This window comes from Neofelis nebulosa, chromosome 7, assembly GCF_028018385.1.
Source record: "Neofelis nebulosa isolate mNeoNeb1 chromosome 7, mNeoNeb1.pri, whole genome shotgun sequence".
Classification (NCBI taxonomy): domain Eukaryota; kingdom Metazoa; phylum Chordata; class Mammalia; order Carnivora; family Felidae; genus Neofelis; species Neofelis nebulosa.
Genome location: NC_080788.1, coordinates 148,725,800 through 148,740,364, shown reverse-complemented (window position 1 = coordinate 148,740,364; position 14,565 = coordinate 148,725,800). Strand labels below are relative to the sequence as shown.

Sequence of the window (14,565 nt, the reverse complement as noted above, 5' to 3'; positions counted from 1 at the left end):
CTGAGTCAGAGCTGTGTCTTGAGCGGAAGTGTCTGGTTCCAGAATTAAGAGAAGTTGACACAAGCTCCTTTATTGGCAACTTCATGAGTTTTCTCCAAAACTATGCTGTTGTGGACTGAAAAGTTTCTCATTCTCCAGGTAATCTGTCTTCCCCCAGTCCCATGTGGGCTCAGGATAATGGAGGGCTACTACCCACACATACTGCCTGTCCACACGGGGGTGTCTGCAGGCTGTGAGGGAAGGGGACTGCCATTAGGTTCCACCTAGCGCAAGCTGTGCCTCTCTGGAGAGCAAATTTCCAAATGTGGGAGACTGAGACCATGAAGCTGAAAGGAGCACCCCATACATCAATCAGAAAGGTAGGCACAAGTGTCTATGGATGACTCTGGCATCCAAAGGGAGACCGGGAAAGGTGAATCCCTGCGCTCTTTCTCTTGCCTACTTTTCAGTGAGTTTAACCGTAGATAAGAATCTGCCTAGGGTTCCCACTTTGGTTTCCCAAGCACCTTCTAGAATAACACAGAGGTGACCCTGTTAAAGTTAGTGAATTCAGCCCCATCCGCTCCCAAGAAATCCTGTACTTGCTACCCTGTTTTCTATGTCCTGATCATGGCGAATGTGGGATGGAGGCCTGCCCTTCCCTGGGTCCTTGTGCCCTCTTGTTCTGGGCTCTGTAAGTCATAAATCCTGTGCTTCCATTTCCTTTGTTGGGGGTGTACTGAAACCCCACCTTCAGTCACAAGGGGCCCGCACATCTCATGTACCCCAAGCGAGAGCTCAGATGCCTAGGGAGCTGCCTGTCACCCACTGTGACTTGCTGTTGCCACTTCCTTCAGCAGGTCACAGTCTACATGTTCTTAATTCAGTCCAGAAGCTGAGGTCCCACAATACATTTGTCCCCAAGGATGGGATTGGGAGCCTAGCTGATGCCCCCCTACAATGCCTTAGACCGAAGAATGGCTCACTCATTCCTCACCCTCACGTCTCACCTGCTGTGGGAAGGAGCTGGTGCTTGCTGCTGGTCTGTAGCTTTGATTTGGGCTTATGCCAGGTGTTGCCAGAAACCCTCACCCTAAATTATCAATGCCATAAAAGGTCAGACTCCCTGCAGAGACCAACAAGCAGGCACCAGTCTGGGTGCAGGGGTGTGTATTTCTTATTCACCTCCAAAGGAGGTGGACACCGAGGACAGTGTTCCTAGATTAGTGTCGAAGAAGACGCCAGCTGCTTGATCCAGTGTGTTGCGGCCAGCACCGTGGTGTTGTGCTTGATTAGCCAGCCCTAGCTAGTGATGGAGGCAAATCTACAAGGAGCATCATGGCACCCAGGGTGGAGGACTTGGCCAAGGCAAGCTCCCCCTAGTGGCTGCAATCCTCGCTGCTGTCGCCAATGGCTCCCCACCTGTCAGGTGTTGAGTGGGACACCTCAGTGTGGGAGGCCACAGAACACGACTCTGGGAAGAAATAACTTCTATCCCAGATTTCCCCTGTCACGATCCACTACACCTACATGTCCAAGGACCAGCGTGAGAGACAGAAATGGTGACAGGCACTATACCATCATGGAAATGCAAGGCTTCCTGGAATCATTTGTCCAAAGGGAGGGAGACAAGGACATTGATTGGCTTTTGTGGGTCTTCATCATTGGCTCCAAGTTGTTGTTTACAGCACTTGACATGCTGCAGGTGACTGGATTGGTCCAAGACTGCCAAAGTTATCATTCACTGAAAAACTCAAAGTATCCACAGCCTGTTTACAGAGACACCCTAGAGGAGCCTCCAGACTTTTCACTCTATCAAAAGACCATGACAAGCACACCAAGGCACAGGGCAGGAGACACAGGCCAAAAAAAAAAAAAGGGGGAAGGCTCTGAGGAAGACACTCCCCAAGCCCCCAGAGCCCACAGAGGTAGGAAGAAAGAAGCTCTGATTCCTGGGACTTGGATTTTTATGGCATGGCAGCACAGGCCCACTGGGAGAGGTCAAGCCCAGGTGACGCCATCCAACTCTAAGAAAGAATGGGGACAATTCAAAGAGTGTGGGGTTTTTGTTTTTTGTTTTTGCCTTGTGTCATGTACCCAAGATCCTTGACCATTTCCAACCTGGAGGAGAGGCCCTTGACAACACCATCTAAGGAGCTCTTCATGAAGGACCACTATGACCTTAAGTCTGTGCCATTACATGCACAGTGGGGGAACAGGACGACATAGGTTCCTGTCCACGTGACAAGAACCTGATCTCAGGACCCACTGTGGAGACTTCCGGCGGAGGAGGGCATGCATCCATGCTGATAAGAACCGGTTTCATCAGGGGCCCCTGTGGAGGATTCCAGAGGACCAGGGCCCAGGTCCACACCGAAAATAACCCGGTTTCGTCAGGACCCGCTGTGGAGGATTCGGGAGGACCCGGGCTGGCGTCCACACAGACAAGGACCCAGTCTCCTCAGGACCCACTGTAGAGGATTCAGAGGGACGTGGCCCTGCGTCCACAATGACAAGAACTCAGCCTCCACAGGACCCGCTGTGGAGGATTCGGGAAGACGAGGGCCCGCGTCCAAACCGACAAGAACCCGGTCTCATCAGGTCCCGCTGTGGAGACTTCGGGGAGACGAGGGCCTGTGTCCACACCGACAAGAACCCGGTCTCCTCAGGACCCGCAGTGGCGGATTCAGAGGTACATGGCCCCGCGTCCACACTGACAAGAACCCGGTCTCCTCAGGACCCACTGTGGAGGATTCAGGGGGACGTGGCCCCGTGTCCACACTGACAAGATCCCGGTCTCCACAGGACCTTCTGTGGAGACTTCGGGGGGGATGAGGGCCCGTGTCCACACCGACAAGAACCCGGTTTCGTCAGGACCCGCTGTGGAGGATTCAGGGGGACGTGGCCCTGCATCCACACTGGGGGATGTGTCCCTGCGTCCACACTGACAAGAACCCGGTCTCCTCAGGACCCACTGTGGAGGATTCAGGGGGACGTGGCCCTGCGTCCACAAAGGGGGACGTGACCCTGCGTCCACACTGACAAGAACCCGGTCTCCTCAGGACCCATTGTGGAGGATTCAGGGGGACGTGACCCCGCGTCCACACTGACAAGAACCCGGTCTCCTCAGCACCCACTGTGGAGGATTCAGGGGGACGTGGCCCTGCGTCCACAAAGGGGGATGTGACCCTGCGTCCACACTGACAAGAACCCGGTCTCCTCAGGACCCACTGTGGAGGATTCAGGGGGACGTGGCCCCGCGTCCACACTGACAAGAACCCGGTCTCCTCAGGACCCACTGTGGAGGATTCAGGGGGACGTGGCCCCGCATCCACACTGATAAGAACCCGGTCTCCACAGGACCTTCTTTTTTTTTTTTTTTTTTTTAAATTTTTTTTTCAACGTTTTTTATTTATTTTTGGGACAGAGAGAGACAGAGCATGAACGGGGGAGGGGCAGAGAGAGAGGGAGTCACAGAATCGGAAACAGGCTCCAGGCTCCGAGCCATCAGCCCAGAGCCTGACGCGGGGCTCAAACTCACAGACCGCGAGATCGTCACCTGGCTGAAGTCGGACGCTTAACCGACTGCGCCACCCAGGCGCCCCTCCACAGGACCTTCTGTGGAGACTTCAGGGGGGATGAGGGCCCGTGTCCACACCGACAAGACCCTGGTTTCGTCAGGATCCGCTGTAGAGGATTCAGGGGGATGTGGCCCTGCATCCACACTGACAAGAACCCGGTCTCCTCAGGACCCACTGTGGAGGATTCAGGGGTACGTGGCCCTGCGTCCACACTGGGGGACGTGGCCCCGCGTCCACACTGACAAGAACCCGGTCTCCTAGGGCCCACTGTGGAGGATTCAGGGGGATGTGGCCCCGCGTCCACTGACAAGAACCCGGTCTCCTCAGGATCCACTGTGGAGGATTCAGGGGGACCTGGCCCCGCGTCCACACTGACAAGAACCCGGTCTCCTAGGGCCCACTGTGGAGGATACATAGGGACGTGGCCCTGCGTCCACACTGGGAGACGTGGGCCCGCGTCCACACTGACAACAACCCGGTCTCCTAGGGCCCACTGTGGAGGATTCAGGGGGACGTGGCCCCGCGTCCACACTGACAAGAACCCGGTCTCCTCAGGATCCACTGTGGAGGATTCAGGGGGACGTGGCCCCGCGTCCACACTGACAAGAACCCGGTCTCCTAGGGCCCACTGTGGAGGATTCAGGGGGACGTGGCCCTGCGTCCACACTGGGGGACGTGGCCCGCGTCAACACTGACAAGAACCCGGTCTCCTCAGGACCCACTGTGGAGGATTCAGGGGGACATGGCCCCGCGTCCACACTGACAAAAACCCGGTCCCCTCAGCTCCCGCCAAGGGAGGAGCAGGCGAGGAGAAAGCCAGGCCCCAGGAAGAGGAGCTTCCGGAACCTGGAGGCTGAGGGGGGCGGTGTTCGCCAGACCCTGGGGGGAAAGGACCCTGCGCGGCTTCGTGCGCGGTGACACTGTGTCCCTCGCGGGGCTTACCTCACCGGCGCCGGGCGGCGGGGCCGCGTGGCCGTCTTCCTGCTCCGCGCCCACTCGGTTCCCGCCGCTGCCTCATGCGGTTCGCGGTCCAGGAGCGGGCTCCCCTGGCGGAGCTCGCACTCCCGCCGCTCTGGCCTCGCGGGTCCCTTCGGCCTCCGCGCGGGGCGGGGTGTCCCTCCCGAGTCTGCCACGGCGCCGTGGGGACTTCTGTGCGACACCCCGGAGCTGCAGATGGCTCCGGGCAGGACAGACGTGCTCACAGGGGCGGTTCCTCCGCGGCCAGGAGCACAGAGCAGCTCTCCGCCCGCGTGCGTCTTCCTCCGTTTCTGTCCCCAGTGCCCTGTCCTGGGACAGCAGGCCTGCCACCTCCTTGCTGAGATTTCCTCTGGGGCACGTCGTTCCTTCTGCAGCGGTGGCAGATGGCACCGTCTCTTCCTTTTTCTTTCCGAAGGGTCGTCAGGAGCGTGCAGACGTGCACATGGGGTGTGTGTGCTGCTCTCCTTTCCTGTGAGTGTCCTCGTTGCTCCCTCCGTTGCCCTTGGAAATAACGCCGCCAGTTATGTTACCAGCCAAAGTGGGTTTCTTCAGGAGTAGCGGAGAATTGCCATCCGGGCCCAGCAAGCTGTGGCAAAACCGTGGCCGAGCGGGGAGCACACGGAGAGGAACGCTGTTTCGCGGAGAAGAGGAAGTTGGGAGCCTGGTTTTGAAGCGAAGTCCGCAGGAGGAAAGCAGGGCTGCAGGGCGAGCAGGCGCCTCCCGGGCCCAGCTGCAGGGGCGGTGGGTTTCCTGCAGGGGCCACGGGGCACACCTTCCCCTGGTGGGGCCTGAGCCTGGGGCTTCTCTCCGCGGAGGGTTGTAATCTTGGGTCTGTAGCCCTGGGTTGTTCCCGAGCCTGACCCTGGGTGGTGGGCTCCGCCTTCCAGCCTCCCCTCCCCGCCTCCCGAGTCCACTTCCGTGAGATGTCCCTTCATTGTTTTTCGCAGTTCTAACAGCTTCTTAGTGGCGTCTTGTGGACAACCGGAATTCCAAACCCACTGTTTCCGCTGCACCCAAGACACGTGGCCACCAATAGAACCCTCCCACGTGCCTCTGGCTCACGTGCTGCCTCCTGCAGGGCCCGTGGCCTCTCCGCCTGGGTGAGCTGGGTCTGGGCATGGGCCTACGCCACAGCGTTTGACCCCTCTCTTGCTTCTGTCATGTGGGGCTGACACGGTTGTTTGCAGGAGTACCTTACTCTGTGATTTCAGACGTGCAGTGAACGTGTCACAGCAGCGCAAATACGCTTTACCTGGACGCTCGTTTCTTTACCGCGTTTGCCACTTCACACGAGATACTTTGGTGCGTTTTAACCCAAACGGGGACGCCCTCCAGAGAAACCACCACAGAACCCCAAATGAGGAAATCCCTGCGTTTCCACATTAGACCCCAGACCACAGGCCCACTTCAAGTGTCCCCACCTGCCCCACTGTGAAATGTCTTTTCCCATTCTGATCTGGGTTCTTTTGGGGAAGTACACCTGAGACTTTCCCCTATCTGTGTAACCTGGGGGGATTTAAAGAGCAAGGTGGTTCCTGGGGCACCTGGGGTCTCAGTCTGCTAAAGGCCGAGTCAATTCAGGTCATGATCTCCAAGTTGATGGGTTCGAGCACCTGCTTCTGGCTGTGTGCTAACAGCTCAGAGCCTACAGATTGCTTGAGATTCTGTGTCTCCCTCTTGCTAACCCCTCCCCCTATCATGACCTGTCTCTGTCTCTCTTTTTCAACAATAAATAATAAATTAAAAAAAAAAAGAGCAAGATGGTTCCTGAGTGGCCTTTTCTGGATGGCTTCTGTCACTGAGGATGTTTTCTGCATTCACCCATGTTGTGACGTGTATCAGTCCTTCCTTTTTAAATTCTGATTAAATGTATGTAACATAACACTTACCACGTAAGTCACTTTAAGCATACAGTTGTCTGGCATTAACTGCATTCACACTGTTGTACATCCATCTCCAGAACGTTGTCATGTTCCCCTAGGGAAACTCTGTATCTATTAAACCCTAAATCCCAATTCCCCTTTCCCCTCGGCCCCTACAGCCACATTCTACTTGGTGTCTCTGAGTATGACTTTTCTGGACACCTCACTTAAGTGGAACCATAGTGTATTTTCCTTCTGTCACTGGCTCATTTCACTCAGCATAATGACTGCCAAGTTCAGTCGGTGTGCAGGTGTGTGTCAGAACTCTCTTCCTTTTGAAGGCTGAATCATATTCCATTGTGTATATACTACATTTTGTTTATTTACTCACCTGTGAATAGTTACTTGGGTTGCTTCCATCTTTTGGCTGTTGTGAAGAAGCTGCTATGAATACGGGAACATGAATATCTGCTCAAGGCTTTGCTTTAAATTTCCAGATGTAAGTGCAGATGTGGAGTTGTGTGATAGCTTTCTGAGAAACCAGTATTCTCTACAGCCACAACATTTTACTTTATTTCTTTGTATGACAGAATATTCCTGTTTAAGGGTCTGCCCCAGGTTGTTTATCCATTCACACACCGATAGGCATTTGCATAGTTTCTACAATGTGGCTATTGTGAACAGTACTGCTATGTATGTGCACATGCACTTTGTTTAAACAACTGTTTTCAATCTTCGAGATATACATCTAGGAGTAGTATTGTTGGGCCATATGGTAATTCTATGTTTTTATCTTTTTTTTTTTGGGAGGGGGAATTGCCAAACTCTTTTACACATAGTCTCCACCATTTTACATTTCCACAAGCAAGGTTGAAGGGTTCCAATTTCTCAACATCTTTACCAACATTTGTTATTTTATAGTTGTATTGATTAGAGCATTTTTAGTGCGTGTAAAAGGGTATCTCACTGTGGTTTAAATCTCCATTTCCATAAGGACTATTGATGTTTAATATCTTTTCAAGTGGTATTCACCATTTGTATGATTGCACTGGGGAAAGATATATCCAAATCCTTTGTCCATATTAAAAATTGGGTTGTCTTTTTGTGGATGAGTTGTAAAAACTCTTTATACATTCTGCATAACAGGCTCTTACCAGACAAATACTGTGCAAATATTGTCTTCCATTAGGCTTTGTCTTTTCACTTTGGGGATAGCATCTTCTGGTGTACAAAGGTTTCTAATGTTGAGAAAACTAAATTTATCTACTTTTTCTTTCCTTGCTTGTGCTTTGGTGTCATCTCTAACAGCATTGCTAAACCCAATGGTCATGAAGATTTATCTCGATATATTGCTTCCAGAGGTCATAATTTTACATTTAAACTGTTGATCCATTTTGATTTGATGTTTGTATATGGTGTGAGATATGGACGCAATTTCATTCCTCTGCACATGGATAGGCAGCTGCCTAGCACCCTTTATTAAAAATACCATTTGCTCCCCAATGTCATGTTGTCTGCTCTTGTCAAAATTCAGTTGACTAAAGATGAAGGGGATTATTTCTGGGTTCTCCATTAAATAATACTGACCTGTACGTATCTTTATTTTGTAATGTTTATTTATTTTTGAGACAGAGAACATGCAAGGCCCAGAGAGAAAGGGAGAGATAGGAAACTGATTGGTGTGCAAAGGAAAGGGTTTGGATAGACCTGGGAAGGATACATTTCTTTGACCTGTGGTTACTCGGTTGTCCTGTAACTTGATTATGTTCATCTAAACTCATAGCATCTTATAATAAACATGGTCATTTACCACATTTAAGTTACTCCTGTAAATATATCATTACTTTCATTATTAGATAAAATTTTATAAAATTATTTCTATAAATACTTATGTCTTCACACTCTGTATTGTGTTCCTTCTTAGCTTGGTGGTTGTCTGATGACCATATAGAGTAGATACATAGGATGGACCAGTTGTGTAGGGGGGACAGATTTAGTTCAGTTCATGAAAGTGACAGTTTCTAAGGCAAGACTGTGGGGTCAAGGGGCTGAGATAGGGTGCAAAATAATAACATCATGGGAATGAACTCAAGGCTATTGTGGAGAGAGTCTGTCATGTTTTACCTATACAGTTCTTTCCTCAATGCGAATTATTATTAGGAGACCTGCCTACCTAATAAACTGTTGTTAAATCCACAGGAAATGAATGGAAGAGTCCAGAAGGAGGCTGGCAGGTGGTGGAGGCAGGGAGGGAGCCTGGTGGGCAGAAGCCTGGTGGTTGAGCAAGGGCCTGGAAGGAGCTGTAAATGTTAGGCCAGAGGGACGATGGTCCAGATCCAGGACAGAGCTCTTGTCCCTGCACACCCCAGAGCTCAGGACATCCTGGGAAGGGAGACCCTGGGAACAAATGGGAATGGAAGCCAAAGCCCCAGAGGGAGGAGGAATCTACAAGCAGGCATGTGTTACCCCATGTGGAAGCTGTATTCACAAAATATTGAAGTCATAATTATTTATTTTGTATATCTCAAGTTGGTGTCAAATATTCTTTTCCGTATGAAATTATGGTCTTTTAAAAAATATTGCCAATAGTGGATAATTTCATTCAAATACATTCATCATGATGTGAATCCTCTATAATGACTTTAATATAACATAAAAGTATCTATTATCTATCTATCATCTATCTACCCTCTATCATCCATCACCTATCCACTTATCATCTATCTACTATCTAGCATTCTGATCTCTATTTGAAGTCTATTCAGTTAACTCAGCATTTATCCTCTTGGCACATGCCTTCAGGACTAGGAACACATTTTCTGCAATTTCTATAGGCTCTGGATTTTTAGATTCCAATGATGTCCAGGTCAGCCAATCCATTTTCATTAATGTGGTTGTTTTAGTGCCATTAACTTCGTACCTCAGATACTGGTGGTCTCTGTCCATATCAGTGAAGAGTCCCCCACTTTTCTGTGACATCTGTGCCTCCTCCCTGAGTTAACAGCCCCTTGTGTTGGATGGGGATTTCTCAGGAGATGGAGACACCAGCCATGCATGGGAATCATATCTGCAGGTGACAGAAAGGTGTCCATGTCTTGGTGTCTGTGCACTTAAAGATGTCGGCACTGCTTCCAAGCTTTGCAGATGACTGAGGAAGCAAACCCCCTCAGCAGAGAACCATCAAGATCAGAAGTCTCCAGGTGTGCCCATGCTTTGCAGGTGGTTGTCAGGTGAGGTTAATACATCAGTGTGGAAACTAAAAGAAATATGATCCTGGGAACAAGTGTCCTTTGCTTGTTATATTTACACCAGACTGGACATCAATATAGATTTTTCCTATGCAGTTATGTGTGGAATGACTGTTAAAATTGAATGTACTTAAAGACTTGATTTGGAAAGTTTTCTGGAGAAAATATGGATCCCTTCAAATATCTTTCGGACAGATAGAGTATAGTGAATTGTGGTCCACTCATTTGTTCACTATTTGATCAGAAAGGTGAGGCCATCACTTGACCTGCCTCCAACACAATTCATAGACCAAGTGTTGCCTTGACCGAGGACCAACAAGCCTGCGGATCCACAAAGAGATGCCCACAGGTGGACCTGGAAGGACAAGGGGAGCCTGACTCACTTTTTGTCCACTTATCAGGACATGCTCCCTCCCACACAGGCAAACTTCTCAAGATCTAGAGTAAACTCCAGTCTCGCGGAGTGGGAGCCCACAGCTCTCTCCTCAGACAGGGCTGAAGTCCCTAAGGAAGGCAGAACTGTATTCAAGAAACAGAAGAGACTGCAGGTCCTTCCTTGTGCCTGGTGAGAGGTCCCAAAGCTGAGGGTTTCAGATGTCAGATGTGGGATGATGGGAATGGTTGTGACTGCTGGTGACTGGCCCAGGCTGAGTCTCCTTGTCCCCAGGGGTCCTGTCCCAGGTGCAGCTGCAGGGGTTGTGCCCAACTGGTGAGTGCCTTGCACACTCTGCACCTCACTAGCAGCATCTTGGGGTTCTCCATCTCAACCAGGAATTTCTGGTGGAATTGGATCCACCGACCCAGCAGAGTGGATGCAGTGGATGGTTCACATACTATCATATATTCTATATCACATACTAGGGTCCAGACCACAACAGCCACATGTCCATCAGTTAGGCAGTTTGTTAGGCAAGAGGAAGAGGGATGAAGCAGGTGCTGGCCACCCCCTTGGAGGTTCCCCCAGGATTAACAGCAACACAATCAGAACCGCCTCTAAGGGTGAACAGGACAGGATAGGCCTAGCCACAGAGCTGGCTCAAACACCACAAAGGACTTCTGAGAGCTGGGCATCGGCCCAAAAATTGCGATTTGCCCTGAGGTTACCTAAAAGTCACGAGGGGGCATTCAGGACAACAGGGGTAACTGAGATCTGCTGGGGTGCTCAGGTTACCAGGGGGAGCTGAGGACACCAGGGTCGCTCAGTTCTGCATGGAGCACTCAGACCTCCAGGGGGATGCTCAGGTCTCCATAGGGCATTGAGGTCACTAGCTGCCACTCAGTTCACCTGGGGGCACTCAGGTCATCAGGAACACACAGGACACCAGGAGCCACGTAGGGAACCTGGAGGTTCACAGGTCTCCAGGGGGCACCCAAGATCTCAGAATTCATATCCAGAACCAGTGTTACAGGGTCAGGTTTCCTGTGAAGCATCTTTCTCATCATGCCCTGCAAACTTCAACCTGACCAGCAAACAGTACACACTGTTTCCTAAACCATTTACAAACACAGATGTCTTCTAACATTTAGAGTGAACAGTCATATAGTAGTGCCGACCTTGACAGAGACCAAGCTCGGGGATAAATCAATTCATATACCCACCTGTGCCTCACAAGTACACGGGCCACCATTTAAAATAGATGTGATTTTCAAACAGAGGAGACTGACTCATTCAAGTGATCTAAATTTAATATACTTGAGCAGCTCCTGTCTCCTTTTATTTTCCTTAAGATTTTCCTTTGATGCCCATTAAGAGAGACCATGAGTAAAGACCCTTGTGGTTGTCGAAACCCCACAGCATCTTCATCAACTCCACGACTTTCTCTCAAGGATTCTCAGTATATACACGTTCCTGTGAGAGAAAAGAGTAGTTTCTACTCTTCACTGCTTTTTTTCTCCATCCAGTTCAGGAAGCCAGAGACAACCAGTGGGGAGGCACACTGAGTCAAGTCTTACAAAACGGTCAGCCAGGGGTCCATTCTACTGAAGTAGTTAAGGAATCATCCACTGGATCCACCTGTCTCTGCACCTGCCTCTCCACAGAACATGAGGCCCAGACCTTCCTCACACTCAGCTGGACATGAAGTCAACTGTATGGGAGCAGATTAGGAACTCAGTTTAGTGGGTTATTTCACCGCAGTTTTCCATAGTAGCTACACTATGTTGCACTCCCATCAAGTGAATTCTAGGATTGCCTGTTCTCCACATCCTCAGCAACACTTGAGATGTCTGGTTGTGTTTGCCTTATTTTATAATAGCTTTACTATCAGTTGTGAGGTGATATCTCAGTGGATCGGGGGTGGAATTGTCTGATGATTAGTGCATCTCTGCATCATCTCTGATGATTAGAAGTGCATCCCTAAACCTGCCATTCACTTTTAAAGAATCAAATCTAAGTCTGCAGTGTGATATATATGTAAGAGGACATGCAAATAGGGCCCTCTCTGTGCTGATGAAACCAGCCCAGCCCGACCATGCAGCTGGGAGAGGAGCCCCAGCTCCAGGAGTCCCAGGTGTTCCCATTCTGTGATCAGGACAGAACACAGACACCTCACCATGGAGTATGTGCTTGGCTTGGTTTTCCTTGTTGCTTTTTTAAAAGGTAATTCATGGTGAACGAGAGACACTGAGTATGTGAGTGGATATGAGTGAGAACCAGTGGATGTGTGACAGTTTCCTGACCAAGATGTCTTGCGTCTACAGGTGTCCAGTGTGACGTGCAGCTGGTGGAGTCTGGGGGAGACCTGGTGAAGCCTGGGGGGGTCCCTGAGACTCACCTGTGTGGCCTCTGGATTCACCTTCAGTGGCTACGACATGAACTGGGTCCGCCAGGCTCCAGGAAAGGGGCTGCAGTGGGTCGCATATATTAGATATGACGGAAGGAGCACAAGCTATGCAGACTCCGTGAAGGGCCGATTCACCATCTCCAGAGACAACGCCAAGAATACGCTGTATCTGCAGATGAACCTGAGGGCCGAAGACATGGCCACATATTACGGTGCAAGAGACTGAGTGAGGGGACCTCGCTGGGAGCCCACACACAAACCTCCCTGCAGGAGGGGATCAGCACCACCAGGGGGCGCACACTATGCACAATTCTGCTTTGTGTTGCCAGGAGCAGGTGCAGATGGAGGTTACTGGCAGGTTTCCAGTCAGGGTCTGGGGCTTCCTGTCCACACAGCAGTTTCCCCAGGGAGCCTCTCTGGACACAGGATTCTGTGCTTACCTATTAACTCGCTGAATTAGATACCTGTTGTCATAGGAAAACTGCACTAACATGCACAAAAGACACAGTTGTTTGCATTGCTTGCTTCTGTCCCTCAACATGAGTGAATTACAGATTTCCTGAGGCACAAGAGTGTACCATTAGAGGAGTCCCAGATGGACTCCCTGTGCAGCCAGGACCACAGGATCCCAGAGCTCCCCATTATCCTCACCCAGCCCTTGTCCAATCAAACAACGTGACACTCCCTCTTGGCACTTGCTACTCAGGACGTTAAATTAGCTACAACTTTATTCAATTCCTCTAAATAAGAGATAAATCATCTCCATGTATTAGTCTGGATTCTCCTGAGGAACAGAACCCAAAGCACATTGGTTTCCATGACTAAAGAGGTTGGGAAGACCCATGATCTACTGTCACAAGCTGGAGACCCAGGAAAACCAGTGGTGTAATATATCTGATTCTGAACTAGGGTCTAGCCTCAGAACGTATGGATCTGATTATATAACTCTCATAAAGAGGGCCTGAGGGGACCACTGTTCCAGTTCAAACAAGCACATGGGAAGTAAAAAGGAGGGAATTCTTCCTCCCTCTGCATCAGATTCTATTCACAACCTTAATGGAATGGGTGATGCCCAGACAGAAACCATGGAAGGAAATGCCAGTCTCTTCTGGAAACACATCACAGATATCCACAGAAACAGTGGTGAATCTGGGCACCCATGACTCAGTCCAGATAACCCATAAAGTTAATCATGACAAGTCAACTTCCTGTAAACGTGGAGCTCAAAGACTGAAGACTTGAATTTAAATTAAAAATAAAACAAGAAAATTAAATACATACATATATGAACTATTGGGACTACCTCAAAATAGCACACTTCTGCACAGTGAGGGAAACAATCAACAAAACTAAAAGGCAACCTATGGAATGGAAGAAGATATTTGTAAATGACATATCCTCAGGGTTAGGATTCAAACTATGTAAATGCTTTTAAATTATTTTCACATTATCAGTAGAGAGTGTGTCCATGCAGTTCAGCATACTGTCATGTGAGAAGTAAAATTCGTGTCTTCCATTTTTGTTTTGTGTTAGGATCTCAATGAACATGAGACCATCACTCTTCACAAAATTTGAACCATACAGTACAGTACTGTTAATGACAGGGGTAATGTTGTGGAGACCCTTCTAGAACTTAATCATCTTGCATAACAGAAAATCATAGCCCTTGAGATCTACTCCTCATTGCCCCATCCTGCCAGCCCCAGACAACTGCCATTCCACTCTCCATTTTATTGTTATCAAATCCCAAATTCAGCTGAGTATTTCTGGAAAGGTCAATGCTCAAAGTTTTAGTTTTGGTGGGAAAAGAAGTTGAGCTTTATTTAGGAGGCCAGCCACCCGGAGATAAGGCAGACTCTTCTCCAAAAGCCAACTCTGAGGGTTTCTGCCCAACCCAGAGGATTTTAAAGGGCTAGACAGTTCTTAAACAAGGGAGTTCCATGGTGGATACCATTTTCAATCATGTGTGGCCTCCATAGTGCAAGCTGCCAAAGTAACCTCAACTCCCCTGCATCTATCTCCACCTGAGGAGAGAAACTCACAGGCATGGGAGAAGACTGCCAGAGGCCAAGAAAGAACCACAATAAGGGATTAGAGGGGAAATCCCCTGGGGCTCACACATGTTCAGCAGTAC

The 14,565-nt window shown here is 49.8% G+C and overlaps 1 pseudogene; it reads left to right on the top strand.

The window, feature by feature from the left end:
* Nucleotides 1-11,950: 11,950 nt before the first annotated feature.
* On the top strand, nucleotides 11,951-12,657 carry LOC131517877 (immunoglobulin heavy variable 3-74-like; annotated as a pseudogene).
* The last annotated feature ends 1,908 nt before the right edge of the window (nucleotides 12,658-14,565 follow it).